Source organism: Heterodontus francisci, chromosome 30 (genome assembly GCF_036365525.1).
Source record: "Heterodontus francisci isolate sHetFra1 chromosome 30, sHetFra1.hap1, whole genome shotgun sequence".
Lineage (NCBI taxonomy): Eukaryota > Metazoa > Chordata > Chondrichthyes > Heterodontiformes > Heterodontidae > Heterodontus > Heterodontus francisci.
In genome coordinates, this window is record NC_090400.1 from 31,960,530 (window position 1) to 31,973,382 (window position 12,853).

Below are 12,853 nucleotides of genomic sequence, written 5' to 3' on the forward strand. Positions count from 1 at the left end.
TGTGCTGACCAACAACCACCCATTTATACTAATCCTACATTAACCCCATATTCCCTACCACATCCCCACCATTCTCTGACCACCTACCTACACTAGGGGCAATTTACCTATCAATCTGCAAGTCTTTGGCCATGGGAGGAAACAGGAGTACTCGGCGGAAACTCACACGGTCACAGGGAGAACTTGCAAACTCCGCACAGGCAGTACCCAGAACTGAACCTGGGTCGCGAGAGCAGTGAGGTTGCAGTGCTAACCACTGCACCACTGTGCCACCCAGGAATCAAACCCGGGTCACAAGAATGGGAATCTTGCATGATACCACTACACCAGCAGCGCGCATAGTGTGGGAAAAAGGCATTGAAGTGGATGATCAGCCATGATCATATTGAATGGTGGGGCAGGCTCGATGGGCTGAATAGCCTACTCCTGCTCCTATGTGCCTAAAATATCCATCCTGAAAAAGCCAGCTATCTTGTATATTAATTCAAGCTTTCACCCAACACTTTTAAATAACCAAGTGGCAGAACAGCAGTTTTAGAATCAAGCCAAGTTAAATAGTGGTGATCTCTGTTTTTGATTTTATCACTTTGATAGACAGGTTGAATGTAGTTTGCTGGGCTTCAGAGAGCTGTATTTTTAGAAAAGTAAGACTAGCTGAGTTGTTCTTGCAGAGGGCCAGCACATACATGATGGGCTGAATGGCCCCTTACTGTGCTGTAACCAATCTATGATTAAATGAGTCCCTGAGGGCTAAGTTGGGCTCTGTGGTACTACGTAGAAAACTAATGCCTGAAAATCGGCTTCAAGATGTGCAATCAGTTTCAATGGGAAGTGCAGAGGACTGCATCTTGGTAAAGGGGTTTATGTGTGCACAAGTAACAACCGCTGACAGCATGCAGAGCAGGCAGATACTGACTGACACTTTTCATACTCCACTCTCCAGCCTACATCCTGTCTTAGTCCCACACAGCTGAACACAATGTTAAAAGGAATGAAGAAACCCCCTCAGTACTATTTAATGGAATCATGAACTACTGCAGATTAATTGCGAGATTATTTCTTTTAGCTGTTGATGAAATTGCATGTATTTTTGGAGCTTTCTTATACTTGGCTAATCTTTGAATTATCTAAAGGGAGTGGTCTGACTTCTGCTGAAGTATATTTCTGATCATTTAAAAGCTTGTGCTGAAACAAGTTGCTTCCAGAATGAATTACCTGGTAGGGCTGCATCTGGGAATTGAGCATTACTGGGAGGACGAAGAGAGGTCACTGAGAGTCAGACCAGCTGCTAGAAGAGGGAGGAGGAGGAAGGGGGAAAGGGCTCCCAGCAGGAGGCCATATCTGTAGAGGGTCTTCAGGAAGCAATTCTCTTATCTCAACTTCAGTGAGGACCAAAGATATCTTTTCTTCACAAAAGAGGTCATATCTGAAATTTGCCAACTGCAGCAGCTATAATTGCAACCTCAAAGCAGGACAAAGCCCACAGTGCTTGTGGCTGTCAAAGTGACTGTAGTTCTTAACTTTTATTCATCTGGCTCCTTTCAAGCTGCTGCTGGAGATATAAGCAACATCTCACAGTTTGCAGTACACAGCTACATAGAGAGGTCACTGAAGCTCTCTATACACAGAGAAACAGTTTAATCTAATTTCCTCCTTGCCAGAAACAGGCAGGTGGACTGAGCAGAAGGGTTTGTACAAATTTGCTTCCTTCCTCATAGTGCAAGGTGCCATTGACTGAACACACATTGCCTTGTGTGTGTGTAATTTCAACTCGGCTACTTTCATGAACCAAAAGGGATTCCACTCCCTCTGTGTGCACCTAGTGTCGACCACAAACAGCACGTCATGCAGGTGAATGCCTGTTATCCTGATAGCAATCACAATTCCTTCATTCTGCAATGGTCCTCTGTACCAGCTGCATTTGCCCCACTACAGCAAGTCAAAGACTGGGCACTGGGTGACAAGGGTTATCCATTCATGACATGGCTCATGACTCTGGTCTGGAACCCACATACACATGCACAGCAGGCCTACAATGAGAGCCATGCTGCCACAAGAAAGATTATAGAACACACGATTGGTGGCCTCAAGCAATGCTTTCACTGCCTGGATCGCTCTGGAGGAGACCTTCAGTACTCAACTGAGCAGGTACCAAGATTTGTGGCAGTATTCTACATACAGGACAACCTCACCATTATAAGGGATCAGCCCATGTCACCACCACCTATGAGGCGAGAAGCTGAGGAGCAGCAGCACAAGGAAGAGAAAAAGGTGGAGCAAGTGAAACAGGTAGTGGAGAGAAAGAGAGGCTACAATATAGATTGTCCCTTTTTGCCTGTGGTCTACATATCAAATAATTAATGAGGGATATCAATAATCTCAACCATACCTCCCATAGAGTCATAGAGTTTTACAGCACAGAAACAGGCCCTTCAGCCAACGCGTCTGCACCAACAATCAAGCGCCCGTCCTAACTAATCCCATTTCCCCACACTTGGCCCATAGTCTTGTATGTTATGGCGTTTCAAGTGCTCATCTAAATACTTCTTGAATGTCGTGAGTGTTCCTGTCTCTACCACCCCTTCAGGCAGTGTGTTCCAGATTCAAACCATCCTCTGGGTGAAAAAAATTCTCTCAACTCCCCTCTAAACTTCCTGCCCCTTACCTTAAATCTATGCCCCCCTGGTTATTGACCTCTCTGCTAAGGGAAAAAGTTTCTTCCTATCTATCCTATCAATGCCCCTCATAATTTTGTATGGTCAATCAGGTCCCCCCTCAGCCTTCTCCGCTCCAAGGAAAACAATCCCAGCCTATCCAGTCTGTCTTCATAGCTGAAATACTCCAGCCCAGGCAACATGCTGGTGAATCTCCTCTGCACCCTCTCCATTGTAATCACATCTTTCCTAAAGTGTGGTGACCAGAACTGGACACAGTACTCCAGCTGTGGCCTAACTAGCGTTTTATACAGCTCCATCATAACCTTCCTACTCTTATATTCTATGCCTCGGCTAATAAAGGCAAGTATCCTGTATGCCTTCCTAACCACCTTATCTACCTGTGCTGCTGCCTTCAGTGATCTATGGACAAGCACCCAAAGGTCCCTCTGACCTCTGTACTCCCTAGGGTCCTACCATCCATTGTATATTCCATTGCCTTGTTAGACCTACCAAATAGCATCACCACACACTTCTCAGGATTAAACTCCATTTGCCACTGCTCCGCCCATCTTACCAACCCAACTATATCGTCCTGTAGTCTAACGCTTTCCTCCTCACTATTTACGACACCACCAATTTTCGTGTCGTCTGCAAACTTACTGATCATACCTCCTCTATTCATGTCTAAATCATTAATGTACACTACAAACAGTAAGGGTTCCAGCACCGATCCCTGTCGTACCCCACAGGTCACAGGCCTCCATTCACAAAAACAACCCTCTACCATCACCCTAAGCCAATTTTGAATCCAATTTGCCAAATTACCCTGTATCCCATGGGCTTTTACTTTCTTAACCAATCTCCCCTTCCTCCACTGGCTGGGAAGATTCAAATTCTTGAGAATCTGAAATGAAAAAGGGTCAAAGGTTGGTCTTTGGTGAGGGAAGAGGAGAAAGTAAGAAGTGGGCACTTACACCATCTACAGCTGGTGAGTCAGAAAAGACTGTGGAATGAGGGAGAATTAGGAAGAAAGAAGGAGGATTAGGTATGCAGGTGCCCTCATCATCAATACCTCCAGCTCCACCAGTGGCCACAGCCTCAGCAATGCCCCTTCCCATATGGCCTGCACTGTTTCCCCCAGGGTGGTTAAAACATGCAGGAGGCTTAGGAACATAGGAACATAGAAGCAGGAACAGGCAATTCAGCCCATTGAGTCTGCTCTGCCATTCAATATGATCATGGCTGATCATCCACTTCAATGCCTTTTTCCTACATTATCCTCATATCCACTTATATCATTTGCATTTAGAAATCTGTCAATCTCTGCTTTAAACATACTCAATGACTGAGCTTCCACAGCCCTCTGGGGTACAGAATTCCAAAGATTCACAACCCTCTGAGTAAAGAAATGTCTCTTCATCTCTGTCCTAAGTGACTTACCCCTTATTTTGAAATTGTGTCCCCTGGTTCTAGACTCCCCAACCAGGGGAAACATCTTAGCTGCATCTACCTTGTCTATCCGTTAAGTATTTTGTAGGTTTCAATAAGATCACCTCTCATTCTTCGAAACTCTAGCGAATACAGGCCCAGGTTCCCCAATCTCTCTTCATAGGACAGTCCCACCACCCCGGGAACAAGTCTGGTGAACCTTCGTCGCACTCCCTCTATAACAATAATATCCTTCCTCAGGCAAGGGGACCAAAATTGCATGCAGTACTCCAAGTGCAGTCTAACCAAGGTTCTATATAATTGAAGCAAAACTTCACTACTCCTGTACTCAAAACCTCTTGCAATAAAGGCTAATATACCATTAGTCTTCCTAATTGCTTGCTGCACCTGCATGTTAGCTTTCAGTGACTTATTAACCCAGGTCCCTTTGTACATCTACACTTTCTAATCTCTTACCATTTAAGAAATACTCTGCACATCTATTCCTCTTACCAAAGTGGATAACATCACATAGTCCCTCCAGTTCATTCTTGCTGACTTCTGTTATGCAAGAGAGAGGAAAATGTGTCAATGAGTGTCCTGCAATATGTTTGGGTGATGTATCTGTCATGATTGACTAGCTGCCAGTGTGCACGAGCTGAGAGTGGTGGGTGTGAAGCTTGCAATAGTGTTAAATGTGTGAGGATGAGGTAAAGCACATGAAGTGAAGGATTGAGTACTGATTGATAGAGATCATTGGTAAGGGGATGATGTGGGTGGAGTGAATTGAGCAGTTGGTAGATATGCCACTTGAATATGAACTCAGTCACCTTGACAACTCGTGTCAGATCGTTAAGCTTCTTCCTGCACCACAACCATGTTCTTGCAACTAACCTCCTGGCATTGACCATCACCTCGATTTATCCCCACTGCCTCCTGAGCATATGTCTGGAGGTCCTCCTGCCCCTTGCATGTACAGGTTATCACTCCTTCTTTCCACATCTTGCACCAAGACCTCCAGTGTCGTGGCAGAAAACCTTGATGCTCTCTCTCTCTCACATGTCCAGCCAGTCCGCAAAGTAGCACAGCCCAGATTCACTTTTCAAAAACTCCTATCATTTCTTGCAGCCACAATGCATCTCTCTTTCAGGTAATGCTAGCCACTCATGATACTGGCCCCCCTGCTGATGCATGCAGCCAATTAACCATTTGGGTAGTGCTGGCTGCATGCAGAAATCATTTAAAACAGCAGGCAGCAGCAAATTGATGTTCTGCCTGCAATGTGATGAAAGGTTAAGGCATAATCTTGTACCCAATCCCCACTCACATAGCCAATTTGACCCCCTCTTTGTCTCTCAGGATAGTGGCCAGGACCCAAATTGATCAGGTCCATCAATGTTTCCACTGAAAATGTACTAGAGTTCTTTGTTAATGCCGTGGCCTATCCTCAGAAACGAATTAGGACAAAATCTGGTGACACCTGTGAAGGGACAAAAGCAGGTAACCTTTCAGATCAGTGACCCTTCATCAACCTGAGGTGTTAACTCTGTTTCTCTCTCCACGGATGCTGCCAGACCTGCTGAGTATTTCCAGCATTTTCTGTTTTTATTTCAGATTTCCAGCATCTACAGTACTTTGCTCTTATATTAGGTCAAAATCTGCATTGGTAACTGGGCAGTCTCTCTTCAGAAATGTAGGAAAATTCGCTGGGTCTGATTTCCTTCTCCAGTACACCCAGATTATGGGTACAGATAAGTTGTACCATACACTAAATTTGGCATCATGGAGTCCCACCAGATTACAGTGGGGTCTCAGCCCTACTCCTTTTCCAGGCTGGTCTGGGGCATAAGAGAGTCATAAAGAGGGACAAGGATTTTGAATTCTCAGTGCTGGGGGATAGGATGCCAATAGATGTCCACAAGGATAAGGGAGCAACATTTAATAATGTACAGAACTTGAATAAATTAAAGCTTGTCTTGGGAAAGGCTAAGGAAGCTGGCAAGAAAAGTGATGGATAAGTTGAGTCTGGAGATGATGACGGTTTAGCTGAGGTTTTCAGCAATGGCATTGGGGTGAGATAAGGGCAGAGTAATGATGTGGAGGTGAAAAGGAGGTCTTATATATTAGATTGGAAGCTCAGCTCCAAAGAGGAAGCTGAGGCTGTACATCAATGGGATACACCTAAGTGAGCAATCAGGGAGAGGGCTAGAATCACGGTTCTAGGGTGCAAAGACTGTAATAAAATATTTATGCAGAGGTCAAGTTAATTGTAACATGATTTACCATCACCAGACTCCCGAGCAATAGATTTTCTAGGGAATTCAGGTACATTGTTTCCTGAATCAGCTGAAAATCTTCAACCTTGTCAAGTTTATTGCAAAGGTACACGAATATGTAAGTGCTGTTGTTTCTGAACATTAGAAATATATGTGAGAAGCTGTATCAAATTGCACTGGCCTAGAAAATTTATAAATGTCAACTCAAGCGTTATAAGAATGCATTATTAAGTCAATCTTAAAAGTTATCCGAATAGCAGCAGCAAAAATTATTCTTCATGCTGGCACAACAGAATATGATATGAATTAATGCTGACATTACATAGTTACTGACTCAAAGAAGTGAATACTTAAGTTGAGGCTTTCAAAGGTTTTTAATACTGAGGGATATACAGTGTGTAAAAAATTGCTCTCATCAGAAGTAAATTTCCATATTGACATGAATACTAAATTAAACATTTCCAAACCTCTGATAAGCAAAGTTATTTCATTTCTGTTTAAGCTTAAAATACACATTTTCCAGCAAAATAACAGTTTAATGTGCTCAAAGTGTGTAAATAACCCAACAATTTGCAACAAGGAAGAGATTACCCTGTGAGTTGTGAATACCCACAAGTTGTTGATAATTTGTGTTGCTCCACTGTAAGCCTCCCATAAATAACAGCTCAGAATAAAACAGGCTGTTGATTTTCTCTCACCTATTTTACATTATCACACAATGGCAAAATCTACCCCTATGAGGCAATCCTCTTGTTACTGGTTTCCCAAATACTGGAAACAATCATTCACTGTCTAGGCTCTCAAAATCTTTCTAAATGTTAAAACCCCCTATTGCAATGGCTGAACATGATGGGCTGGGGTCTGGATGCAGCTTGCATGCTCAGATCATCTGGCCTGCATACACAGAGCACAACTGGCTGCTCCCTTTGCCTACTGTGCTACGTCCAGTTGTTCTCCTCTCAGTGTCGTTCCCAGCTCCTCCTCTCCTTGGCAGTCCTGCTGGTCCCTATCGCTGCCACTGATCCAAGTGATTGAACTCCATTGCACACCTTGGGCAGGAATTTTGGCCCACAATGTACAGTACTTGCCGCCACAGCAGCAGCTAGAAACTAGCAGTGGTACTGGAGAACAAGAGAGTGCACATGAAATTGGATAGGGGAAGAGAGAAGAAAGTCACCTTAAACTAGCAGGCTTGTGGGGGGAGAGGGCCATAATGGGGAGAAAAATATCAAAACATCAGAAGAATGTGAAAAGGATGAAAAAAAATAACTGGGTCAACCTAAGGAGGCTGGTGGTGATAGCAATAGCAGTAAAGTGTAACATTTTACATGCTGTAAACTCAGAGAGCTCTGGCTGTAAACTCAGCGGTCTCAGGTTGTAAACTCAGGGAGCATGGGTTATAAACCATTTTTAGCTAAGTTTATGGTGATTGGAACCCTGGCGTATATGGCACACCACCAATCTCACAGCTAGTCCAATTCTGTCACCTCTGACAGTCACAGATAAAATAGTCGTAAAAATGCCTTTCATTCAGAACAAGAAACAGAGAACGCTTTATCCCTGATGTTAACTCAAGGCAGAGCGTGCAGGAGCCAGGACAAGCGGCAAGCTTCTTAGATAGTCCCTCGGGATCGAGGATAACTTGCTTCCACTCCGGTTTGATTGGTTCTGAGGTGACTGATAAGTCCAATGCGTGATCTGCAGACTCTGCCACATGAGGGTCAGGTGGTGCTTGTAGGGTCAGGTAGATGAATAGTTTGGAGGTTTGTGCACTCACTCTGATGCCTTGACTTCGTCTCTGCATGTTCTCGACGAAGTGCTTCGAGGTGTACAATGCCTTCCTGAATGAGCTTTCTCCATCTAGGATGGTCACAAGCCAGGGACCCCCGTGAATCAACGAGGATGTTTGATCTCTTCAGGGATGCTTTGAGGAAATCTCTGAAGTGTTTCCGCTGTCCTCCTGGGAGTCTCCTGCCGCGACCAAGTTCTACATGCAACAGCTGCTTCGGGAGTCTGGTGTCAGACATGCAAACAGCATGTCCCGCCCAGCAGAGCTGGTTTTGAGTGACTAGCGCCCTGATGCTTGGCAGGTTGGCTTGGGAGAGGATATTTCTGTTGGACTGCTTTTCTTGTCACTGGATTTGGAGAATCTTACAGGGCACCTCTGGTGGTACTTCTCCAGTGCTTTGAGGTGCCTGCTGTCGGTTGTCCAAGTTTCCGAAGCATATAGAAGCACAGGGATCAGTGCTGCCCAGTAAACCATGATCTCCGTCTTGGATTTGAGATCCTGATCCCCAAATGCTCTCTTCCTCAGTCGGCTGAAGGCTGAGCTGGCACATTGGAGGCAATGATGAACCTCATTATCTATGTTTTCCTTTGACAAGCGGGACTTCCAGGATCTCGCCATTGAACTTGATTGATGGGGAGGTGTTGTGCTGTGAGAGCTGGATGGAAGAGGACCTTCATTTTCCGAGTGTTTAATAAAAGACCCATTTTCTCATACGCTTCGCAGAAGGAGTCGACAATGATCTGGAACTCAGTTTCAGAGTGAGTATACACGCAAGCATTGTCTGCATACTGAAGCTCGTTGACTGAGGTTGGAGTGATTTTGATTTTGGATTGAGGGTGGCATGATTGAACAGTTTCCTGTCTGTTAGATAGATTATCGACACGGCTGCGGGTAGTTTACTGGAGATGGGATGTAGCATTGCAGCAAGGAAAATGGAGATGCAGTTATGCCAGCATTATGCAAGTCCCAGGAAGATTTTAATTCCCAGACCTCCTTTCCATGCTGGGAGTCCAATTCTTGCCCAAAATCGGCAGGAATCCGATGGACGGGAGCAGGATTTCATGCGACAGGAGCCTGGCATTGCGGACCTGAGGGAACAGCCAATGTCGTAAAGTAGGTGGTGAAATGGGGTGGATGGCGGGGGATTCATGGTCAGGGAGGGGGAAGAAAGCCAGGGGCAGGGGAGGGACAAGATTTCCTTGTGGGGCTGCTCCTGCTGATCCACAAAGGAACCATTAACAAATTAAATGACTTATGTTCCAAGGCCTTTTCAGGCCTTGCTCCTGCTTGCTATCAGGATTGCCAACTCTGGTTGGGCATATTCTTGGAGGTTTCATCACGTGACCTCCTGCCTCCAACTGCCTCACCTAGTCAAACAGCCTTTTCCCCATATTTCCAATATTCCTAAAGCAAATAAACAAAAATGTTCAAAGAACATCATAATGCATAATTTTTGAATGCCCCTTTGGTTTGCTCTCAGGTTGCTTTCTGGAGTGCCCCAGGACATTATTCTTTAATTCCTGGAGACTCCAGAACAATCCTGAAGGATTTTCAACCCTATCCACTGGTGGTTCTAACACTCTGCACGACTGCTGCGTTCGAGAGGAAAAATTACATTTGCATCACAAGACCCTGATTTTTGCACATTAATGAAGCCCACACTTGCTGCAGGGGGTGTCCCAGATGTTGCCGGTAACCAAGCAGTTAACATGGCGGCGGATAATAGCGCATTATGAGTGGACATTGGAGTACACTGCTCCTGTTTTAATCCCAGACATTCCCCATTAGATGGGAAGGGTTAAAGTCAGAGCTTTTTAATCAGTGTATAGGCAAGTAACAGAAAAATCCTTCCTCAGCACCTGGGTGCTATTTTAATAAAGCTGGCACATAGCTGTTTGTCACCTCACACAGAATGCTGAGAAAAGGGGTCAGAACATTTGCAAGATTATTGCATTTGGTGTTTTAGCAGAGATGAATAAAATATTTGATTTATAAATAATACAAACTGGTGAAATTTTATTTCGGAGCTGAATATTTTATTGAAGCATATAGGCTAAATTGCTGGAGTTTTTCTTTAAACACCAACCATCCACAAAATCAACCTATTAATAAAACATTTACATTCAAATCTATTCATCAATTATTAAACAGATATAAAAACAAACATGTGTGGTATATAAATTAGACACATGAATTGGGAATTGTGATTTACCGAAAATAACACTTTGACATTGGGCTGTATAATCTCCTCAACCCTCTTGCTCATGGGTTACACAATTCCAATGTACCCCAGTGACTTTATTCTCAGTAAGCTGATGCTTCCTGTGTGGAAGAATCTAATTTGTGCCTATTTGCTTTGTTTAGCACTGGGACAGAATCAACCGCTTTCTTAAAATGCTCCCTCGCTGCTTCTTTCTTGTAATTGTTCATGATCTCGCTTTATTAGATAGAATTGTCATTCTGCACTCATTTGACCAATGTCCATCACATACCTATTTTTTAATTTCATTAGATTGGTTGCTTCTGCTCCTCTGCTGCTGAAACCCTCATACATGCCTTTTTTTGCTTCTAGACTTGACTATTCCAACATTCTCCTGGCTGGCTGTTTCTATGCTGTACGACTCTATGACTCTATGACCTCACATCTTCCACCCTCCATAAACTTGAACTTACATCAAGTCCTGTTCATCCATCACCCCTGTGCTCGCTGACTTACATCAGCTCCCGGTCCAGCAATGCCTCAATTTTAAATTTTTTATCCTGGTTTTCAAATCCCTTCTGAAGTCAGTTGCACCTTTTGGGAAACCCAGAGAGTAAAATTGACCTCAGCATTTAATTGAAGCCAGTAATAATTAGCAGACCAATTTATCATAGTCCTTCTGACAGCATCATTAGGCGCCTGCAGCATACACTGGAATCACTTCCTATTGCTCTGTAACCTCCCAGGACAATGTCTCTGTAACCTTTTCCAGTCATACAATTTTTTGAGATCTGTGTCCTCCAAATTCTGACCTCTTGAGTATTCCCAATTTAAATCGCTCCACCATTGGTGGCCATGTTTTCAGCTGCCTGGGCCTTAAACTCTGGAATTCCCTCCCTAAAACACACTATCTTCCTTTTAAATGCTCCTTAAAACCCACCTCTTTGGCCAAGCCGTTGGTCACCTTTCCTAATATCTCTTTATGTAGATTGATATCAAACTTTATTTGATAACACTCATGTGAAGCACCTAGGATTGTTTTACTACCTTAAAGGCACTATATAAATGCAAGTCATTGTTATTGTATATTTATTGTAGTACTTTACTCCTATTGGAAATATTCCTTAAGTTGATCTAGCAACTTTTCTGTCCATGGCCTCAGCCAATATTATACCTCATGATAACTTATCAGTGATTGATCACCATATTTCACCACCTTTATCTGATGTTATGATTGCTCATAACTCACTGTCATGAAAACTCTACATGCCAAATGGGAAATATTAATTTCATCGGTTGGAACATTCCCTGAGACTTTTACTGGAAATTGTTACAAATAGCTTTAAAAAAGAAAAGTTGGCAGCCAAGATGGCCACTGCTATTTACATATGAATCATCAATAGAGTAGACCGGAGACAACATGACTGATTCAACCTAGCCAGAACAATGGGGTGCTCTCTGATTAAATTACCTGAAATGGCTTGATCAACACGGTCGTTAGGAGCCATCAATACCCATTGACTTTGAAAGAGCCAACCCCCACCAAGTGTATCTGGCCAGCTTTAGGGAAGAGCCTAGAGATCAGCACAGCCAACAACTAGGGGACTAGGATCAATACCCCTCTTCTGCCTTCCGGAGCCTGAGAAGCAAGCCCGCAACCATTCACGTGACCTAGCGAGGACTTCAGGACTATAATTTCAACTGAGGACTGTGGGATTGATATTCAGAATTTAAATTCCATTTATTCCAGACTCTACTCCAACCACCAAAGCTATTTTCCCTCTGTAATCTATTTGGGTGGGTGCGTGCCTCTTGTGTGAATGTGTGCATTGGTTGCATAGCATATTTTAGTACTTTTAACCAGTTTACAGTGTTAAGGATAATAAACTTATATCTTTCTTGTTTAAACTCAGGAAAATCTTTGGCAATTATATTAGAGGAAAAGGAGCAAGCGCTCACTCCAGTGGTAAGTTCAATCACTGTGTAAAAAGGGTAAACCCTGTTGTGGTCAAACTGGAGAAGGGGCGAAAGGGGGTCCCTGAGATCCCTTCCTCACCTGGCCATAACACTCACACCATACCATTGTCATGTTGATTTCTTTGTTATAAAATTTATTCGTGTTTGCCAATAAATCTGATTACCATGCAACAAATTACATTTCTGTAGCATGCCTTACATACAGGTACCTCAGGGCATATTAAAGAGTGGCAGGAAGAGAAAGATGGAGACTGAGCAGAAGAGAAGAGGGAGAGGGAAGTGTAATGAGAAGCTTTTTTTATGTTATCTGATGCAATGTAAATGAGATGCATGGAGTTCAGGTTGTTGAAGATCTCAAACAGGTTTATTAAACAGATAACTAATATATACAGTACAGAGTTAGCTATTAACAAGAGTTACAATAGCAGAGTGAGACTGGCATATACTCACATGACTAAATCCTGGAATTTAATTCATTAGCATCCTAAGATCTTAAAGGTACATTACTCTTAGATGCAATCACACA

The 12,853-nt window shown here is 43.5% G+C and overlaps 1 non-coding gene across 1 annotated transcript; it reads right to left on the reverse strand.

The window, feature by feature from the left end:
- Nucleotides 1-265: 265 nt before the first annotated feature.
- On the reverse strand, nt 266-336 carry trnag-ccc (transfer RNA glycine (anticodon CCC)). The gene has a single exon. It is a non-coding gene; the product is annotated as a tRNA-Gly (tRNA).
- Between the last annotated feature and the right edge of the window lie 12,517 nt (nt 337-12,853).